Raw genomic sequence first — 22,233 nt, 5'->3', positions numbered from 1 at the left:
ACCACCTGTATTTTAAATTTGTGCTCAGCTTGTTCACATTCTGTTTCAAAAATTCCCTACATTTTTTCCCCAATTACTTTGGGTAGGTTTCTCTCCGCTCTACTCCCATTTCTATCTAAGAACGTATATTCTAAAAGAGGCTCATTCACGGGATTACAGCAGTTTCAGTACATCAATTCTCTCTCCCTGTAAACGAGTTTTTGGTTTTAAGGTTTTTTTAACGCTGCTGCAAGAACCCAGCTATTCGGTCAAAGGAAGCAACTTGCCTAATGCCTACAGCACAAGAGTTGGAGTTACACAATGTGGGGTCTAATGCCAGCTCCGGCAGGGCCTTCCTTTGTTTCCTTGAGCAAAATCATTTCACCTCTCTGTATTTCAGTTTCCTCATCTATAAAATGGGGATACTATTGCTTATCAACCTCATAGGGGAGCTGATAAGCTCCATTCATATACGTTTACAAAGGCCCAGATTTTCAAAAGTGCACGCTGATTTCGAGTGCTTCACTTTTCGGGGTGCCCAGCTTGACACCCCTTAGAGCAGCCCTATCTTCAGAAAGTGCTGAGCACCTGCCCTCTATAATCAGACCCCTTCGTAGGATACCCATCACGAGAAACCATAAATTGAGGAATCCCAAATTATTAGTCACTTTTGAAATTCTAGCCCAAGGCGTCCTGAGAGCCTTCGATAAAAGGACAGTTTGATTGTTATTCTCTTGGCAGTTAAAAGTCTCATCTCTGTATAAAGATGTCAAGGTATTTGCCCATTATGGCTTTGTCTACACTACCAAAGGGGTATGTGAAAAAACAGCCCCCAACCGACATAAGTGCTGGTGTGGACAGCGCTATGTCAGCAGGAGACGCTCTCCTGCCGACATAGCTAATGCCGCTCATTGGGGGTGGTTTAATTATGCTGGCAGGAGAGCTCTCTTCTGCCGGCAAAGAGCGGCTACACGGGAGACCTTAGCTGTGCCGCTATAAGGTCCATAGAGCAGATGTAGCCTGGGGAAAACTGCCAGATTAACAGCACTGATAACTGAAGTCTCCTATTATTCCAGTACAGCCAGAAGCAGTGCAAGTTCCTCTACACTGTTGTGCCAATGCGCCTCAATTGTGAGCTGATAAACTGACGAGAACACTTCTAGTGCTCAGTGGGCAATTCAGTCTCCAGACCTATACAGCTCTTGGCCTCGCTCCTAACTCGTGATGTTGGGGGCATTTCCAATCTCAGGGATGCCTTATCTGAGACTTTCCTTTGTGCCTCTCAAACACTGTGTTGATTGGATTCCTCTCCATTTATACAACTGATGAATATCTTATTCCTAGAAGTCTTCATTTCCGCTCCAGTGGTGATAAGTCAGCACAAGCAGCTGCCACGGCTTGACTTAGCACAAGAGCGAGCCTGAGGTGGGACTGCGCTTATTGCAGCAGAGCAATATCAGATTTCAGTGCTGTGTTAGCAAAATGCTTGTAATTTACCCATGCAGCAGACAGCCTCTGAACCAGTGTCTTCCAGGATGTACACCACCAGCTCTGATACATGACAGCCCTGCAGACAGCAGGTGCTGCTGCTGGCTCTGTGGTTCAACCGTGAGCAGTGGGCTCTCCTGTAAGAGGCAGCCCTTTGGGCATGTTCTGACATGGTGCTCGCGGGAGACACGTTTTGGAAGAACCGGGGGATGGGGGTGACAAGAGTAGTGGAACCTGCGTTAATAGCTGTATGCTACACTATGGAAAGCTTGAACATTTTTTACAGTGTGCACTAGGCACAAGATTCATGTAAACATTTGAAAACAAATGCCTTTGAGTGCTGCCCCTGCAAGGCTGCTGAGTGACTGGTTGCCTCACAGCGAGGTCCTGTTATATAGGAAAGCCTTCTAAGCTAATTCAATTCTGGAGCGGCATTGCCATGAAATATTGATTGCATGGAGCTTTGAGTTTCACAGTATTATGTTTCCTTATGAATACAGACTACTTCATCTGAAGAAAAACCTCAACATGCCCTTTTGCTCCCACATGAGTTAATCAGACCAGCGAATGATCGACAGAGAAGGTGAAAGAATCATGGCGTGTGGCTTCACACAGTTATGTTTTAGCCTATTGCATTCCCTGAGAAGCTGCCGGAGGTGAATTCAGCTGTGGTGAGAGGACTTGATGATGAGGTCCTCTAGCTCTTCATTTCTGGAGACCTGGATGATGGTCTTGAGTGAAAAAGCTGGATGATCTTATCTTGAAGTCCTTGTGGGTCACTCTGACCAGATCATAACCACCACTCGACAGTTGAGCTGCCTCTGCTCAGAAGATATACAGAATCAGAACAGTGAGGGGATGTTGGAAGTCAGGAATGAAGCCCACTAACAGGGAAGAACTGTGATGCCCATAATATTCATAACGTGACTTAGTGTTACCAGACACCTTATTTTCATAGGGAAAGAATGTGGGGAATACACTTATCCAAGCGTCCACATCTTCCATGGTCTCTTGGATTTTATACTTCTAAAGATCGTGTCCCTCTGACAATTTAAAAACAACAACAACAGATACACAGTATTGCCAACCACAAATGTTCAAGAATTATAAGCCGGGTCTCAAAAACTCATGAGACTGGCTTAAAAAATAGGTGTTTGTTAAAAAAACAAAATCAAAAACATTTGGATTATTTTTATTTGCCTTCTGGTGTCTTAACCTTTAGGGTTCATTTGGGACACATATTCAAGCTTTTCCCCATAACCACAAGGAAGAAAAACTTACTTTTTATTCTTTTAAATGAAAGATGAGGTTCTCACAATCACTTTTCTCCAGGAACTGGCACTTTAAGTTCCACATCAAGTACTGTAAGACTCTCAGTTCAGAGAGATGTACTGGCTGGTACCCTCATACCCAGTCTGATCCTTCAGCACTGAGAGAACGGAGTTCCAGCCCACACTATTCAGAAACAGGCCCTAAACTAAAGCCAATAGTTTGGAATTTCCCCAAAGTTCCTGAGACCATTTCTTCTTCCTCAACGGCCATGCCCCCGTCCCAGAGTTTTATTTTAGAAAGAAAACTGGAATGGGGGGCGGGGGTAGTGATGGAGGATTCCCTCAACAGCCTTAAAAAGCTGGTATGCCCAATTACAGTGACAATATAAGATCAACTGATTTGTTTTCCTACTATCTTGTTAGATACTAATTTTTCATTTGTAAGGGACCATAATTTCACCAACACATCTGCACAGAACATACTGTTCTATTTCTGGGGATAAAGCAAATGCAGCACCTGGTAAATCTTTACTAAGCACAATTTAACAAGACATAAAGTCCAATAAAATATCCTTTGATTTTGCAGCCTCTCTTTCTCATCATTGTTGATTACAGCTACAGTATTTGTGTATAAACAGAAGAAGTCTCCATTAGATTTACTCTGCCTTCAGCCCACTTCCTACAGTGATCAATTTAATGTCTGCAACATCACAAAAATTGGATCATGGCTTCATTTAATAAATCAGGCAGGAGGAGGAAGGCTGGTTATAGAAGAGAAAACAAATTGGGAATTGGCAATGATGAGGAAGGAAAAGTATATGATTAAGTGTTGTGGAATACACTAGCTATATGTTGGCAGAATGTGTATCCTGTACTGCTGAACCTGTAGGTGTTGTCCTGATGCTCCATTGACTTCAATGGCATGTCTTAAGGGCCTTTGATATAAGAGACATTAGAGCAGAGGATAGGCAGTAAAGAGCTGAACTGGGGATGAGATAAAATATTGAATGTTTCAGGGTTTGCAATTTTGTTTTAATGAAGTTATGGCAAGAAAACTGCCTGCATATAAAAAATGGCACCTTCTTGCTCCATAGATCTGTTCCCTATTTGTTTTACAATTACATATACTTTCTTCACTTATGAAAACAAGCTTTTATCCCATTAGTCCAGCAGATCAGATCCAACATAGTTATGGGAGAATGAGTTGGATTCTATTCTGTCTCATGCCTGCTCAACCAACTTACTAAGTAAGGTCCCACTATAGAATCTTTTACTGGTGATAACAGAAGAGGCAGAAAGAACCAAACTTGATTTTCAGATCTCAGGGGGAGTCTGAGGCATGGGGAGTTAGAAAATTCATCTTCTGACATGTAAATTGAGTTGATTTGACTGGGAAGCCATGGAGAGGGCTAATTTAATCTGGCACTCCATGATTTCATTTTTAACGAATATATGTTTCATGTATTTCTCCACTTTAAGGAGACACTGTCAGGTTTAAAACACTACACACTTTGAAAACACAAGTTTCTTTAGTTACATTTCTGACACCAATATAGATGATTAAGGATGAAAGAGCTATACAAATCTAGTTTTCTTATCAGTACTTATGCTGTTTACTTTTTACAAATCTCTCAGCCTATGTAAGGAAAACAGACTAGCCAGTTTCAACTTTATTTATGTGCAGTTTCACCACTTGCCTCTCAAACACTTGTAATGATTTGTTTGGGGCCACTTCAGGGTAATAGATAATGCTCAAAAATTAACAAGCACATTGCTTAAAATGAACACATAGAGGGGTGTGTGTGTGTGTGATCTTATGGAAACATTCCTATTAAGGTTTATAAAAGGCTTTTTAAAAACTAAATACTGGGGCAAATTTGACCTGACAGCTTCACCTTAAGAGCTTATTTTGAACCATAACATGTTTACCAGCCTACTAATCTTCCTACAATGTAACATGCTCAGGTGGGTTTAAAACAGCTTTCCTGGAGGACTAGCTCCTTTACTACTGAGTAACACTTTCCTCCCTTTAATGGGATGTTTTAGCCTTCTGACTTTTACACCAGATGCATTTAAGACTCAGTGATGTCATTTAATTACAGACTTGGAAGAAATCTGAAAGCATTATTATAGCCAGCCTGTGCTGTCAGCTCTCCAGATGGAGTGCACAAACTATGCCACATTGCTCTGGCATAAACCCTACCAAGGGAAGGGGGTAAATGGAAAGAGGAACCAAACAGCTCGTTTTCCCCAAACATTTACATTCAGTACTAAAACCTTCTGATGAAAGGATGGCTAAGGCCTTCCCCTTCTCAATCCTTCGACTATCTTTACATAGGTAATCATAAATATAGATATACAGAGAGAGAGCTAACTACACACAGACACTGTATGTTTCAGTTAAAATAAATAGAAGATTCTGCTAATTCTCTATACACTCACTGAACTTTTGTCTATATAAAAACCCACACACTGATTAAGATACATAAACTGTAATTAAATAGCTACTGACTGGCCTGTGTTAAGAGCAAAGTGCACAATCCCAGACACTTGTAACTGTCACCAAGGGTAGTAAGAAAAGGCAAATGTGGAAGAGGGACATGTGAGAAAGGAAGAGAACAGGAAGCAATTAGAAAGGAGGAGCAATGGAATGGTACTCTTAGCCCTGGTCTACACTAGGACTTTAGGTCGAATTTAGCGGCGTTAAATCGATGTAAACCTGCACCCGTCCACACGATGAAGCCCTTTATTTCGACTTAAAGGGCTCTTAAAATCGATTTCCTTACTCCACCCCTGACAAGTGGATTAGCGCTTAAATCGGCCTTGCCGGGTCGAATTTGGGGTACTGTGGACACAATTCAACGGTATTGGCCTCCGGGAGCTATCCCAGAGTGCTCCATTGTGACCACTCTGGACAGCACTCTCAACTCAGATGCACTGGCCAGGTAGGCAGGAAAAGAAACGCGAACTTTTGAATCTCATTTCCTGTTTGGCCAGCGTGGAAAGCTACAGGTTACCATGCAGAGCTCATCAGCAGAGGTGACCATGATGGAGTCCCAGAATCGCAAAAGAGCTCCAGCATGGACTGAATGGGAGGTACGGGATCTGATCGCTGTATGGGGAGAGGAATCCGTGCTATCAGAACTCCGTTCCAGTTTTCGAAATGCCAAAACCTTTGTCAAAATCTTCCAGGGCATGAAGGACAGAGGCCATAACAGGGACCCGAAGCAGTGCCGCGTGAAACTTAAGGAGCTGAGGCAAGCCTACCAGAAAACCAGAGAGGCGAACGGCCACTCCGGGTCAGAGCCCCAAACATGCTGCTTCTATGATGAACTGCATGCCATTTTAGGGGGTTCAGCCACCACTACCCCAGCCGTGTTGTTTGACTCCTTCAATGGAGATGGAGGCAACACGGAAGCAGGTTTTGGGGATGAAGAAGATGATGATGATGATGAGGTTGTAGATAGCTCACAGCAAGCAAGCGGAGAAACCGGTTTTCCCGACAGCCAGGAACTGTTTCTCACCCTGGACCTGGAGCCAGTACCCCCGAACCCACCCAAGGCTGCCTCCTGGACCCAGCAGGCGGAGAAGGGACCTCCGGTGAGTGTACCTTTTAAAATACTATACATGGTTTAAAAGCAAGCATGTGAAAGGATTAATTTGCCCTGGCATTCGCGGTTCTCCTGGATGTACTCCCAAAGCCTTTGCAAAAGGTTTCTGGGGAGGGCAGTCTTATTGCGTCCTCCACGGTAGGACACTTTACCACTCCAGGCCAGTAACACGTACTCAGGAATCATTGTACAACAAAGCATTGCAGTGTATGTTTGCTGGCGTTCAAACAACATCCGTTCTTTATCTCTCTGTGTTATCCTCAGGAGAGTGAGATATCATTCATGGTCACCTGGTTGAAATAGGGTGCTTTTCTTCAGGGGACACTCAGAGGAGCCCGTTCCTGCTGGGCTGTTTGCCTGTGGCTGAACAGAAATGTTCCCCGCTGTTAGCCATGGGGAGGGGGGAGGTTTGAGGGGGTAGCCACGCGGTGGGGGGAGGCAAAATGCGACCTTGCAACGAAAGCACATGTGCTATGTATGTAATGTTAACAGCAAGGTTTACCCTGAAAGAGTGCAGCCACTGTTTTATAAAATGTGTCTTTTTAAATACCGCTGTCCCTTTTTTTTTCTCCACCAGCTGCATGTGTTTCAATGATCACAGGATCTTCTCCTTCCCAGAGGCTAGTGAAGATTAGAAAGAAAAAAAAACGCACTCGTGATGAAATGTTCTCTGAGCTCATGCTGTCCTCCCACACTGACAGAGCACAGACGAATGCGTGGAGGCAAATAATGCCAGAGTGCAGGAAAGCACAAAATGACCGGGAGGAGAGGTGGCGGGCTGAAGAGAGTAAGTGGCGGGCTGAAGACAGGGCTGAAGCTCAAATGTGGCGGCAGCGTGATAAGAGGAGGCCGGATTCAATGCTGAGGCTGCTGGAGGATCAAACCAGTATGCTCCAGTGTATGGTTGAGCTGCAGCAAAGGCAGCTGGAGCACAGACTGCCACTGCAGCCCCTGTGTAACCAACCACCCTCCTCCCCAAGTTCCATAGTCTCCACACCCAGACGCCCAAGAACGCGGTGCGGGGGCTACCGGCCAACCAGCCACTCCACCACAGAGGATTGCCCAAAAAAAAGAAGGCTGGCAGTCAATAAATTTTAAAGTTGTAAACTTTTAAAGTGCTGTGCTTAAAGTGCTGTGTGGCATTTTCCTTCCCTCCTCCACGACCCCTCCTGGGCTACCTTGGTAGTCATCCCCCTATTTGTGTGATGAATGAATAAAGAATGCATGAATGTGAAGCAACAATGACTTTATTGCCTCTGCAAGCGGTGATCGAAGGGAGGAGGGGACGGCGGTTAGCTTACAGGGAAGTAGAGTGAACCAAGGGGCGGGGGGTTTCATCAAGGAGAAACAAAGAGAACTTTCACACCGTAGCCTGGTCAGTCATGAAACTGGTTTTCAGAGCTTCTCTGATGCATACTGCGCCCTCCTGTGCTCTTCTAACCACCCTGGTGTCTGGCTGCGTGTAACCAGCAGCCAGGCGATTTGCCTCAACCTCCCACCCCACCATAAACGTCTCCCCCTTACTCTCACAGATATTGTGGAGTGCACAGCAAGCAGTAATAACAGTGGGAATATTGGTTTCGCTGAGGTCTAAGTGAGTCAGTAAACTGCGCCAGCGCGCCTTTAAACATCCAAATGCACATTCTACCACCATTCTGCACTTGCTCAGCCTGTAGTTGAACAGCTCCTGACTACTGTCCAGGCTGCCTGTGTACGGCTTCATGAGCCATGGCATTAAGGGGTAGGCTGGGTCCCCAAGGATACATATAGGCATTTCAACATCCCCAACAGTTATTTTCTGGTCTGGGAAGAAAGTTCCTTCCTGCAGCTTTTGAAACAGACCAGAGTTCCTGAAGATGCGAGCTTCATGTACCTTTCCAGGCCATCCCACGCTGATGTTGGTGAAACGTCCCTTGTGATCCACCAGAGCTTGCAGCACTATTGAAAAGTACCCCTTGCGGTTTATGTACTCGCTGGCTTGGTGCTCCGGTGCCAAGATAGGGATATGGGTTCCATCTATGGCCCCACCACAGTTAGGGAATCCCATTGCAGCAAAGCCATCCACTATGACCTGCACATTTCCCAGGGTCACTACCCTTGATATCAGCAGATCTTTGATTGCGTGGGCTACTTGCATCACAGCAGCCCCCACAGTAGATTTGCCCACTCCAAATTGATTCCCAACTGACCGGTAGCTGTCTGGCGTTGCAAGCTTCCACAGGGCTATCGCCACTCGCTTCTCAACTGTGAGGGCTGCTCTCATCTTGGTATTCATGCGCTACAGGGCAGGGGAAAGCAAGTCACAAAGTTCCATAAAAGTGCACTTATGCATGCGAAAGTTTCGCAGCCACTGGGAATCGTCTCAGACCTGCAACACTATGCGGTCCCACCAGTCTGTGCTTGTTTCCCGAGCCCAGAATCGCATTCCACAGCATGAACCTGCCCCATTAGCACCATGATGTATGCATTGGCAGGGCCCATGCTTTCAGAGAAATCTGTGTCCATGTCCTGATCACTCATGGGACCACGCTGACGTCGCCTCCTCGCCTGGTATCGCTCTGCCAGGTTCTGGTGCTGCATATACTGCTGGATAATGCGTGTGGTGTTTAATGTGCTTCTAATTGCCAAAGTGGCCTCCATCCTTGCCTTGGTATGGCGTCCGCACAGAAAAAAGGCGCGGAACGATTGTCTGCCGTTGCTCTGATGCAGGGAGGGGCAACTGACGACACGGCTTACAGGGTTGGCTTTAGGGAGCTAAAATCAACAAAGGGGGTGGCTTTAAATCAAGGAGTATTTCAGGCAGGACTTCACGGAGGGTTCCAATAAGAAATGGTGCACCTAAGTTATTGTTCTTATTGGAACAAGGAGGTTAGTCTGGCCTCTGATTGATACATGGCTAGATTTACCTCGCTACACCTTCTCTGTGAGTGACTGCAGTGTGACCTAGAGGAATGAGTCCCCTAGACAGGGGAGGGGAGGAAGAAAATGAGTACAAAACAAATCTGGATCTATTTATTGTTTTGATCCACTCCATCTATCTTTTACATCTTTGGCTGGCAGCAGATGGTGCAGAAGGACTGGAAGCCATCCTCATCTCTTGCCTGCCCGGCAGAAGATGGTACAGTACGACTGCTAGCAATCCGTATCGCCTGCCTGCTCACCATAAGATGGTTCAACAGGACTGACTGCAGGACTAAAGAGAATGACCTGGTCAAGTCACTCCAAATTTAGTCCCTGCGCTCCTGGCCGATGTGGCCAGGAGCACCTCGGACATGACGATGACAGCTACCAGTTGTATTGTACCGTCTGCTGCCACAAGGCAATGGGTTGCTGCTACTGTGTAGCAATGCAGTACCATGTCTGCCAGCACCCAGGAGACATACGGTGACAGTGAGCTGAGCGGGCTCCATGCTTGCCGTGGTATGGCGTCTGCACAGGTAACTCAGGAAAAATGGCGCGAAACGATTGTCTTCCCTTGCTTTCACGGAGGGAGGGAGGGAACGGGAGCCTGACAATATGTACCCAGAACCACCCTCGACAATGTTTTAGCCCCATCAGAGTGCTCCATTGTGACTGCTCTGGACAGCACTCTCAACTCAGATGCACGATTGTTTGCCGTTGCTCTGACGCAGGGAGGAGCGACTGACAACACGGCTTACAGGGTTGGCTTCAGGGAGCTAAAATCAACAAAGGCGGTGGCTTTACATCATGCAGTATTTCAGGCAGAACTTCACGGAGGGTTCCAATAAGAAATGGTGCACCTAAGTTATTGTTCTTATTGGAACAAGGAGGTTAGTCTGGCCTCTGATTGATACATGGCTAGATTTTCCTCGCTACACCTTCTCTGTGAGTGACTGCAGTGTGACCTAGAGGAATGAGTCCCCTAGATGGGGGAGGGGGGGAAGCAAATGAGTACAAAACAAATCTGGTCTATTTCTTGTTTTGATCCACTCCATCTATCTTTTACATCTTTGGCTGGCAGCAGACGGTGCAGAAGGACTGCATGCCATTCACATCTCAGGGCTGCTCGGCAGAAGATGGTACAATATGACTGCTAGCCATCCTCATCTCTTGCCTGTCCGGCAGAAGATGATGCAATAGGACTGCTAGCAATCCATATCGCCTGCCTGCTCACCATAAGATGGTTCAATAGGACTGACTGCAGGACTAAAGAGAATGACTTGATCAAGTCACTCCAAATTTAGTCCCTGCGCCCATGTCTGCCCAGGCACTCCTGATCGACCTCACACAGGTGACCAGGAGCACCTCGGACATGACGATGACGGCTACCAGTCCTATTGCACCGTCTGCTGCCACAAGGCAGTGGGTTGCTGCTACTGTGTAGCAATGCAGTACCGTGTTTGCCAGCACCCAGGAGACATACGGTGACAGTGAGCTGAGCGGACTCCATGCTTGCCGTGGTATGGCGTCTGCACAGGTAACTCAGGAAAAAAGGCGCGAAACGATTGTTTGCCCTTGCTTTCATGGAGGGAGGGAGGGAACGGGGGCCTGACGATATGTACCCAGAACCACCCGCGACAATGTTTTAGTCCCATCAGGCATTGGGATCTCAACCCAGAATTCCAATGGGCAGCGGAGACTGCGGGAACTGTGGGATAGCAAGCCACAGTGTAACGCTCCGGAAGTCAACTCTAGCCTCGGTACTGTGGAAGCACTCCGCCGAGTTAATGCACGTAATGCACTTAGAGCATTTTCTGTGGGGACACACACACTCGAATATATAAAGCTGATTTCTAAAAATCCAACTTCAATAAATTCGACCTAATTTCGTAGTGTAGACATACCCTTCGATTCAATGTGCCAGTCACTTTTCAGCAGAGGAGGAACTTGGGGAAGGGGAATTAGAACCTTGCGAATTATCCATCGAAAACAAACAGAACACTTCAAACTTCCTCCAAACACCCACAGACTTTCCTGATAGATGCTGCTTAGACAACTTCTCCCATGTGTTCCCTCTATTCATCAGTGAGAGAAGGAAAAGACCTATCAGATCATCAAGCACATCCACCCTACAACAAGAACAGGTTATAGTCTCCCATGACAGCAGATGTCAATATATTAGTGGCGTTATTAAACTGGTATGACACTAGACCTTATGGAAACAGGTCAAGGAGATGGAATGTGGTACACATGCCATCACCTTAAAGCAACAGAGAACAATACTGTGTGAAGCTGATTCTTTCCTCAACCTCCTTCTGGAAAATACATAACATTAATATTATATTTACAAAATTAACTAAAAGATTGTAAATTGGAGTCACTTGTATTCATGGATGGTTTGGGAATTGGTCCCAGGTGCAAATGTTTGAGAACCACTACATGGAGGCTGGTCTGTAATCATGAACCCTGGACCTGCTCAGGCATCGTTAGATTCGGCCTTCTTACCAGGTCTACAATGAGTTTCTGGAAAGGAACAGAGGATGAATTTGAGCCCTTCTACCTACAGTGTTTATATGACTCCATTACCACAGAATCTGGGTGCTGGAGGGCAGAATCCGGGTGCTGGAGGGCAGAATCCACAAGGGTTGGCATATTATTATATCCAAAGTTTAAGAGAGAGCAGCATGTAACATATGTTTAACACTCTCTGTAAGGATAGCTAGGCTTTCTTGTATCATTTGTAGAGCTTCCTGTTTTACGGTCATAAGAATTTAAAAATGGCCATACTGTGTCAGATCTTTGGTCATCTAGCCCAGTATCCTTTCTCTGTCAGTAGCCAATGCAGATGCTTCAAAGGGAATGAACAGAATAGGGCAATTATTGAGTGATCCATCCCCTGCCGTCCACATCATCTGGCAGTCAGAGGCTTAGGGACACCCAAAGCATAGGGTTGTACCCTAACCATCATGGCTAATAGCCATGGATGGACCTATCCTCCATGAACTTACCTAATTCTTTTTTGAACCCTGTTATAGCTTTTGCCTTCACACCACGCCCCAACAACAATTTCCACAGATTGTGTGTGTATTGTGTGAAGAAGTACTTCCTTTTGTTTGCTTGTTCTAAACCTGCTGCCTATACATTTAATTGGGTGACCCCTGGTTCGTGTGTTATATTGGGCCACTGTAAAACATGTGCATTTTGGTATTTTCACAGCATCTTGGCACCTCCAATTCTTTGCTGAAAGCAGAGAAACAAGTGCAGATGCAGGCACAAAATTATATATAAACAAAAAAATTTCCCAGTGTTTTTAAACACTTGCTCCTAAAAAAAAAATAAAAAAAAATCAGATTTGGTGTGATTTGAGTTTGGAGTATAGATGAGCAGCAGGGGAAAATTTTGCTGTATTTTATCCAGTTGGCTCACCCTTAATCTCAGGATTGTAGTACAGTGGGTAGATATGTAGAAGACCAAACAGATGATACGTCACACATTAAATAGACACTGACGCTTGACCTTAGCCAAAAAGTCTTCTTAATCTCTTATTCTATTAAACTCCATGTTAAAAGGTAGAGAGGTGTCTGGACGAAGCCTAAAAAAGTTAATTTAAATTGTAACAACCCCCACTTCCTACGTTAGCTCCTGAGCTGCTCTATTCTTTCATCTTATTCTCCTTCTGTGACCTTAATGATTTGATTGTAGGAGAAATTAAGTTAATGAGAAAAAGGTGATTAAAGACATACAAGAAAAGCGCTCTCACAAAATGCTCTTCACTCCATTATTCTACCCCTTCGAGAACAAAAATAATTATGTGCTTTATTCTCCCCAGCTAACGAGTGCTGTGGCATTAGAACCACCACCATTTTCTTCTCATCACTTGGCCAAACTTTAAATAATGTTTCTGAGTCTCTTTCAAATGATGGAAACAAAATCTTTGCAGCACACACCTGCTCATAGAGTATTCTGCCTGGCTGTGCTGGAGACCTGAGTTCCATTCCTAATTCCTAACTCTCATTCCCAGGCTAGTGATGGCACAGACATGGCAGGTTCCACCCCCTGGCTTGCAAAGCATGCAGTTGCGTGGTTACAGCTGCCATCCAGGGAGCAGAGACTTTCAAAGGTCAAACTCCTGGGTAAGTGACCACACTCTTAACCTTTCCTCAACAGCAGGAACCAAAGAGGAGCAGCCCCCTGCCACCACTGGAGCGGTCATTCATGAAGTAGGAGCCTGTGTGGCCTCATTGCAAGACATGCAGTCTACCACCACAGCATGACAGCACTCTTCATTTAAAGACACAGGACCAATAAAAGAATAAATAAATAATGCTACCAGCTTGCCGTACTTCCTTCTAGTATTGTAGAACTCTTCTTCACCAGCTCTGACCTTTCCCACAACACAAGCCAAACACAACATCCAAGACGGCTGCCAGATCTTCTAACATCTGGTACATCCTGCTAACCTTTACCCCCATTGCTGGATAATCAACATAACCCCAGTTCTGACAGGAAGAAACAGACACCAGAAACATCCACCAACAAGGGGAAACAACAATGAGGTACCTACTAACTACCCTCCATACACTTCCACCTTCATGGCCTGTCACAGTAAGCTCATGGATCCAACTAAATTTGAGAACATCCTCAAAAACATCATAACTACACTCTGAGCATAAGCAGAGATGTCCTGGCATCTAAACACCACCTTCTCCTTTACCATCTCACATATCACCATAGCTCTCTGATGACTTGCAATGAATGAACCTAAAAAGGAAGCAAACTCAAATGCTGATGGAAAAGATCCAAGGCAAAGGCAAACTCCAACACAAGAGTTTCCTAGATTCTTGCTCCATGATCATGATAAAAGTGAAGAGATGATTCTTCCCTTTGGTTATTGCAGCTGCTAAATCATGAACTTTCCAGGATGGTTAATCACATGTCATCTAAAACTCAGCATTGTGAAGAACTGCCAATCGTGTTTACAGAGATGACCTGAATCTGGGATGAAGTTATGCCACAGGAACCACATACCAACCCCACAACTTCCACCTTTCTTAACCTTGGTCCCAGGCACACGAGAGAACCTCAGACAAGAAATCTGAGCCATCATGTGCAATTCACAACCCTGCCCCTCATGCTTAGTAAAAGACCCAGACTCACCTGAGGCTAGTTCAGTCTCCGTGGTTCATTAGATACTCAGTGTTTTCTACTGGAGCTGTCCCAAAAAGGGCCAAACAGCATCAAGTGCCATGTCCGATGAAGTGAGCTGTAGCTCACGAAAGTTTATGCTCAAATAAATTTGTTAGTCTCTAAGGTGCCACAAGTACTCCTTTTCTTTTTGCGAATACAGAGTAACATGGCTGCTACTCTGAAACATGTCAGGGATAGCGGTTTTTGTGATGTGAAACATTATTCACTGGGAGGAAGACTGAGAAATACAAGAACCATTTCAAATAGTTCTCTAAACCACTACGCCGCCATGAAATGTGAATGGTTTTTGGTTAAGCACATAAGAACGGCCATACTGGGTCAGACCAAAGATCCATCTAGCCCAAAATCCTGTCTTCCGACAGTGGCCAGTGCCAGGTACCCCAGATGGAATGAACACAACAGGAAATCACCAAGTGATCCATCCCAGGTCGCCCATCACCCAAGGCTAGATCTGAGCAAGCTAAGTCCCTCAGCCATCCAAGTTCCTTAATCTTGCCACTCTTGACCGTGTGTGGGATTTTCAACAGCACTTAGCATTGGTCTAACTCTGCTCTCCCTGAAGTCAATGGGAACACTCCAATGGCAAGCCAAACACTGAATGGTTTTGAAGATTGCCCTCTTGAGTTTAAAGAATTTATGCATTTATAATTTGCCCCATTATATATCATCTAGACTAAATTTCCCATGCACTCTTGTAAAAAGAGAACTTTTCCTTCTAAGGAGCTGATACCCCACCTCCCACTAAAAAAAATCAAATACAAAAGGGTACATGTAGCATCAGAAAATGGCACGAATAATCTATAAAGAAGCAATTTAAAAATAGAGAAGACATCCTGAGAATGTTTCCTTCTCATTACAGCCCAGTGATAAGAGACCCAGCTACATGTGATGTGCTACTTTGGCACAGTTCAAAGAGTGTCAGATCCACTTGTTCGAGATAAGTGGAGCTTCAGTCAAATTAAGTCTATACCTGTTCAAAGGCAGCTGCAGCGTTCATGCTGGGGTGATGCTGCCTTCCCTCAAAAGTTACATGAAAGTCACTGTGCTGGTCACAGCAACCCTCCCAAAACCGAAGGGGGGAAAAAAAAACTACCATTGTTTCCTGCTTAAACAGTTAACAGTTCTATGATTCTGCTCCAGGACTTCCAGGAGTTGTAGTGTTCCAAAGGAGGACCATTTCGGGTATTGTAACGCTACCCAATCCCAGCAACCAGATCTCCAGTGCTTCTCCTAACTAAGGCACAGAAAAAATTATTTCATGCATATCGTGATCAGGTTTAAGCCATTTAATTATGACTGAAGAAACTGAGATCCTATGTGCTTTGTTTTTTTAAAAAGATGTGTAAGATGCCCAGATACTACGTAGATTCTTTCGACAGGTTTGACAGGAATCTCAGATACCTAGATTAAACATAAATCCTTATTGGCTTTTGTCTGATCCAGTATGCAATGTAGTTGTAGCCATGCCAGTCCCAGGATATTGGGGAAACAAGGTGGATGAGGTAATATCTTCCATTGGACCAACTTATTTTGGTGAGGACTGATAGGTCAGAGTCAGACACCCTCAAATGAGACATCCTATGACCTGTGCGTGAATGCTTTTCACAAAACCATCACTCTATGTCTGACCTATCAGTCTTCAAACTCAAAGAAAACCTGCACAACACTTTCAAAAGATGAGCCTGGGAGCTTAAATTCATAATTCTGCTAGACACTAAAAATCATGGACGGAAAAGACACAGTGGATTTATGGCTTATTACAACAGGCTGTAACACACTAATGCCCTCTCTTTGTCCTATAACTGCAGAGGTGTTAATTGGCCACTCTGAATGGTCCCTTACAATATGTGCTAACAACTTACGCTAAACAATCTGCTCCACCTTGCATTTAGCTGTGACACTCAGGCTATGTCTACACCAGGCACCTTTTAGCGACAGAGCTATGGCGCTATGGCCATGCTGCTAAGAGGTGCACAGTGTAGCCGCTCTTTGTCAGCGGGAGAGAACTCTCCCACCAACAAAATAAATCCACCCCCAACGAGAGGCGGTAGAGCGGTCCACACTGGCGCTTTTCGTCAGTAAAACTTCTGTCATTTGGGGTGCAGGGGGTTTCACATCCCTGAACGACAAAAGTTTCACCGATGAAAGTGCCGTGTAGACAAAGCCTCAGACAAAACCTTTTCAACAGGTTTCAACCTTTTCAAGACCTGAAGAAGAGCTCTGTGTGGCTCAAAAGCTTGTCTCTTCCACTAGCAGAAGTTGGTCTAATAAAAGATATTAGCTCACCCACCTTGCCTGATCCAGTCTGAATTCCAACCAAAATCCCCCACGTCTACATGGAGCAGCATTTGCATGGACAGAGAGGGATACAGTTCCCCTAACTGACATTCCTTTGGAAGATTGGGTTCATTCTCCATAGATGAAGCACTGCATAGAACATGTTTTAAGTGACAGAGGAACAGACTGTCAGCTAGTGGGTTAGAGCAATGGGAACCAGGATCCAAGATTCCTGTGTTTTACTCCTGGCTCTGACACTGACCCATAGTGTAACCCTGAGCAAATCATTTACCCACTCTGTGCCTCAGTTTCCCTATTTGTAAAATAGCCAACATTTACCTACCGAAGCGTATTGAGTGGATTAATATTTGTGAGATTACTGTATGAAACTCAAAGGGCCTGATCCTGCACAATCCAGGCACTGAGTGTTGTGTAAATTGAGAATTGAGTAGCAGAGATGGTGCAGGGGAACCAGATCCTGCATTCATGAAACATGGCTGTGTGTTTGCCAAGTAACTCCTGCCTACCAGCAGGAGAGAGACCTAAGAGGGAAGCAGACATCTGAGTGCCTCACTAACACGAGGAGGATTACACTCGTGGCCATGTCTCTTCAGACACATACATTCTCCACCCATGCCCCACTCCTTCATCACCTGTATTGCATGTAGTCTGCCCTGGTGATGGAAATACCACAAGTGACTTGCAAAGCACACTGCAAGAACTTTCAGAATCAAGATCTATACAAGTACAGTACTATGTTTCTAAGAAAACAATACTGACATGATATGTAGTGGACTCACCACCGGTTCCTATTCCCATCAGTGAGAACTGTGACTAGTAACAGTGGATGGACATCACTGATATCTTAATTCTATTTATAAAATGTTGAATCACAAACTTCCCCCTTTTATTTTTAAAATGAAATCCAGGCACAGCTGCATCCCAGAGAGTATGAAAAACTATTCCTTGTGTACAGTATACAGCACTGATTTCTGCAGCAATTCTGTGCTGTAAATTGTGCTGATGAGATTTCTCACATAAATCTTACCATTTGCTAAAATAAAACGGGTGGTAAGAAGACACACAGAGTTTGCTGATCGGTCTCTAAAATCAAATCTCTTTTGGGCTGCTTTTTCAGTTATGTATTTAGTTGGTTTCTTTTTTCTTAAAGAAGTCTGTACATCTGAGCCACTGGGAAACTAAAGAAAAAAGGTGAAAGTCAGTGCTAATGAGTAAGCCACTAAAAATCTAGTTTTTATAGACAGGGACATTAAAAACTTTGTATTTAAGCTTTTCGCTTGTACAATGAAAATAGCAACTAGACATAAATTTCATGGTCTCTAAAAAGCAAAACCCTGTAGCCTATGAAAACAAAATTATCTTTGTAATGCAACTTTGGAATGGAAATTTAAACTCCAAAGGTAATTTTCCATTGAGAGTGCTCACTGATGCATGAATTATACTCGCAGGGAAGTGTAAATAGGATTTGTTTGATGGCTTCATCATCCCTCCATTATATCAAATCTTCTAAAGCGGTAGGAGACATCATAGGGATGTTTGTAGATTCCTTGTCTGAAGATGCAGTGGGGGCAAAATCATATCATCCCTATTGAGGAACAGGGCCTGACCATGAAATCGAAATTAATGCCGTAACAATCTACTTATAAGTCCCTGAAGCTGCCTGGATGAGGATGAATGAGAAGCAAAATATTGTTAGCATTTTATTGAAATTAAATAAAAAAGTCTGACATGACAGAAACTACATTACAGGCTAATACGGGATTAGATGAAGCAATTATAGCACCATTGTTTTGGGGCCACATGATGCAATAAGAGACGCAAGCTTTTGTCAGGATTGCTTGCCTTGAGACAGCGACTCCCAAACTCTTCAAGTAACTGCCTACCTACTTGGTTTGGCTGAGATAGTCTTAGGTTTTGAAAGTCAACCTACTGATCCATCCTGGCCCAATGTCCCGCTGCTGGCAGACTCCCCTCCCAGCTGCTCAGTGGTCTCACCTCTCAAAGGTACTGATCTCAGGCAGCTCCTGAACAGGTCGACAGGCAGCAGCAGATGTGTGGAGCCAGAGGATGGTTGCCTGCAGGTGAGACAAATAACCAGGGGAGGAAGCCACTGAGCAGCTGCCTGTATGCTACTGTAGGAAGAGAGATTCAGTGTTCATGGTAATAAGGATGAATCACAGAGAGTGAGGGGCCAGGGAAGCCCTGGAAGAGAACAACTGAAGGCAGAAAAGGGGTAACATTCTCCGACTTTTCAAACAAGCCAAGGATCTGGCAGGCCCTAGAGGATTTTATGTGCCTATTAGTAAATTTTAGATTATTCTTCTAAATAGAACATAATCTGAAAGTCACCAGAATGAGCACAGAATCGTCTGACAGCCACCAGACTCCCAGACTATTTGGTGAAATGTCCTGCAGGTTGGTTCACTAGACTAAGTTCCTAGCTGTATGTGCTTCCTGCACTGCTGGTGTCTGAGCTCCTGTTCTCCATAGGGTTTCTGCTATTTATCAGTCAGGAATCAAAAGGCTGATGCTTCATATGGAGGTGCAATTAGTTGTCTCACCGTCCAGTCCACCCACAGGGCCACTGTGCTGAGCTGCATTTATATAAATGGATGCTCAGGGATTCCACCTGTTACACCCATCAGCACAGAAGGTGTGTCGTGCTACGATCGCCTCGTACAGTAGGCAGCAGTCAACAGGCTCTAAGTTTCTTGAGTCTGATTTTGACTTGGATTGTGAGTGCTAAAGACACACTTGCCACACCGGGCAATACTCCCAGACATGGCTGGACGGGAAGATTTTGAAGCTGATTACTCAACGGTAAGAAAAATCAATGAGACAAAGTTACAATCACAATATTCGCAAAAAGAAAAGGAGGACTTGTGGCACCGTAGAGACTAAAAAATTTATTTGAGCATAAGCTATCGGATGCATTTAGCTGTAGCTCATGAAAGCTTATGCTCAAATAAATTTGTTCGTCTCTAAGGTGCCACAAGTACTCCTTGTCTTTTTGCGAATACAGACTAACACGGCTGCTACTCTGAAACCAATCACAATATTAATAGCCTGCACTGTATATACTGATTTAAACAACATACGTGGAGGATAGGTTTGAAACTCCTATTTTCATGTACTTAACAACCAGGCAAGATGAACTGAGACATAAAGCAGTAGTGCTATGCAGTATTTCCCAGTCTACTAACGGGTTATTGTAAGGCATTACATGCCACATTATCTCACAGTAAAAGACGAAGAGTTTATTAATGCTGTCAAAGGCACCAGACCCAGATCAAAACCTTGAACTAATTTTGTAAAATGTAATATATATATAGGTTATGCTATTATAAACGAAGAGCAAAGCTATATGATAGGGAGTGTGTGGTCTAGTGGTGAAAGCAAGGAACTAGGAGTTGGGACTCCTGGGTTCTATTCCCACTATCTATGCCCTATAAGAAACAAGGCAAGTAACTTCATATCTCTGTGCCTTATTTTCCCCAAGCTGTCAAATGGGAATAATAGAACTTGCTTCACAGTATGAAGCTTAATTTGTTAATGGCTGCAAAATGCTTTGAGATTCCTTTGATGAAAAGTGCAATAGAGATGCAAAGCATTATAGCCTGGCTTAAAACTGAAACCAATGAATGAGTGACAAGAATGAATCAGAGTTATTCTACTGATACACAAGAAGAAACCACCTCCAGCTCACTCTCTCTTAGCTCTGCAAACCTAATGAGGACAATGAAACATCCAAACTGCCACTGAAGGTATCATTTGAAGTTAATGGGATCTCACAGATGTAACGGAATGAGAACATAATTTGGTCTGAAAATCCTTCATTTCTGGTGATGATGTGTAAGGAGGAAAGAACCCAGTTTGACTCTTAGTCCTTAGCTGGAATGGGAGATAATCCAACATTGTTATTGATACCCAAACACGGAAACCCACAATGATACTTTAATAATCGCTTTTCAGAGCAGAACTGCCTTTTAAGGTCAGCATTTCTAAAGGAAATGGGTAGCTAAGCAAAAGCTTGGTTGGCAAATATAACAATAATTAGTTGAACTATATGATAAACAATGAAGAGGAAGATCTTGAGGGTCTAGCATAAGTCTTCCTGGCAGAAGGTCTCTCTGTGACTGAGCCAATCTGGTAGGACATTGGTCTTGTTTGTAGAAACAGCTGAGAGGAAGAATGAGGTGCCCAGCAACTTGGCTTCCAGAATCATGTGGCTGCAAATAGTTCCTCCTGTTCTACTGGCATAAGCCACTGAATCACGATGGTCACAGAGACCTGGCATATGCTGTTTTATTAAGACGCCATATGGATGGCTCATAATTCAAGTGTGTTGATGCCTATTGTCCTTGTGCTTCAGCCAGAACAGAAGAACTTTGGCTGAAGTTATGCTAAATGAGCACTCCAGCCCTTAAGAATGACATCAGCAGCAACAAATCTCCGGCATGAGGTACAGTCTAAGCATAGGGCCAGCACCCACGAAAACAGAGTTCTAATCCAGACCTTGACCAGGTCTTGCTTTGTGGTCGTGGCAAGTCACAACTTCTCTGTGTCAACTTCCCCATCAGTAAAATGTGAGCAATACATCTAACAACCACACACAAGGGCTGTGAGGATTGATTAACACATATAAAGAGCTATCTGTTCTAAATCTATTTTAGGTATGTGTGTAGGCCCCATTACCTTAGTATTTGAGCACCTCATAATCTTTAATGTATTTATCCTCACAACACCCTGTGGGCTAGGGAAGTGCTATTATTTTACAGACAGGGAATGGAGGGACACAGAGACTACGTGATTTGCCCAAGGTCATACAGGAAGCCTGAGGCACAGAAAGGAATTGAACCTGGGGTCCGTAATCTCAACCTGCCCTAACCTACCCTTTATTTATAAATATCATTACTAAACCTGGGGCAGTGAAGAGCACCCAGTTCTTAGGTCCCAAAGGTCAAATATCCAATGAAGGCAAATCAGACATGTTCTTGGTTATGGTGATCATAGCAGTTGCCCTTATTCTTCATGCCATACAGGAACCGTTACTGCAGTCATGATCCACAATGCGTAAAAGAGAATCCAGAAGCTGCTGGAAGATCCTAGCACTTACAGATCTTAATGGGTTGCTTTCTTGATTGCCTCAGAGTTGGGTTTTAAGTTACCAAGGGTCGAGACTCAGGCTGGATTTATTCTGAAGAGAGAGAATTTAATGCTGTGGTGGAGGGTGGTAACAGGGCAATAAGTGTAGCAGGGTAAAATGTAAAGTATTGTTATAAATTTAATATAGACCTATGACTTGCACATGCAACAACACTCTGAGGACCTGCACTTGGGATATCATTGGTTGTGACATCCTAACATGGTGTCTCAATGGAAACTGTTTAAATCCCAACTTATGGGGCTCTGGAAAGCCTTGTCCATAGCTCTTGAATTGATACTCCAGGCCTGTTCATGTGATGGAGATACTTCTT

At 44.3% G+C, this 22,233-nt stretch overlaps 1 protein-coding gene across 3 annotated transcripts in view; it reads right to left on the bottom strand.

The window, feature by feature from the left end:
* EXOC4 (exocyst complex component 4) overlaps positions 1 to 22,233 on the bottom strand; it is a 600,856-nt gene that overhangs the window by 188,730 nt on the left and 389,893 nt on the right. Inside the window, exon 11 of one of the 3 annotated variants that reach the window (XR_012156857.1) lies at positions 17,784 to 17,934. The exons of the other annotated variants lie outside the window; for them this stretch is intronic. The gene's annotated coding sequence lies outside the window, so the exon portion shown is untranslated. The remainder of the gene's footprint in view (positions 1 to 17,783; positions 17,935 to 22,233) is intronic. 3 annotated transcript variants of the gene reach the window in all.

This window comes from Lepidochelys kempii, chromosome 1 (genome assembly GCF_965140265.1).
Source record: "Lepidochelys kempii isolate rLepKem1 chromosome 1, rLepKem1.hap2, whole genome shotgun sequence".
Lineage (NCBI taxonomy): Eukaryota > Metazoa > Chordata > Testudines > Cheloniidae > Lepidochelys > Lepidochelys kempii.
Note: the sequence above shows the minus strand (reverse complement) of the source record. Positions and strands in the feature narration are given on the sequence as shown.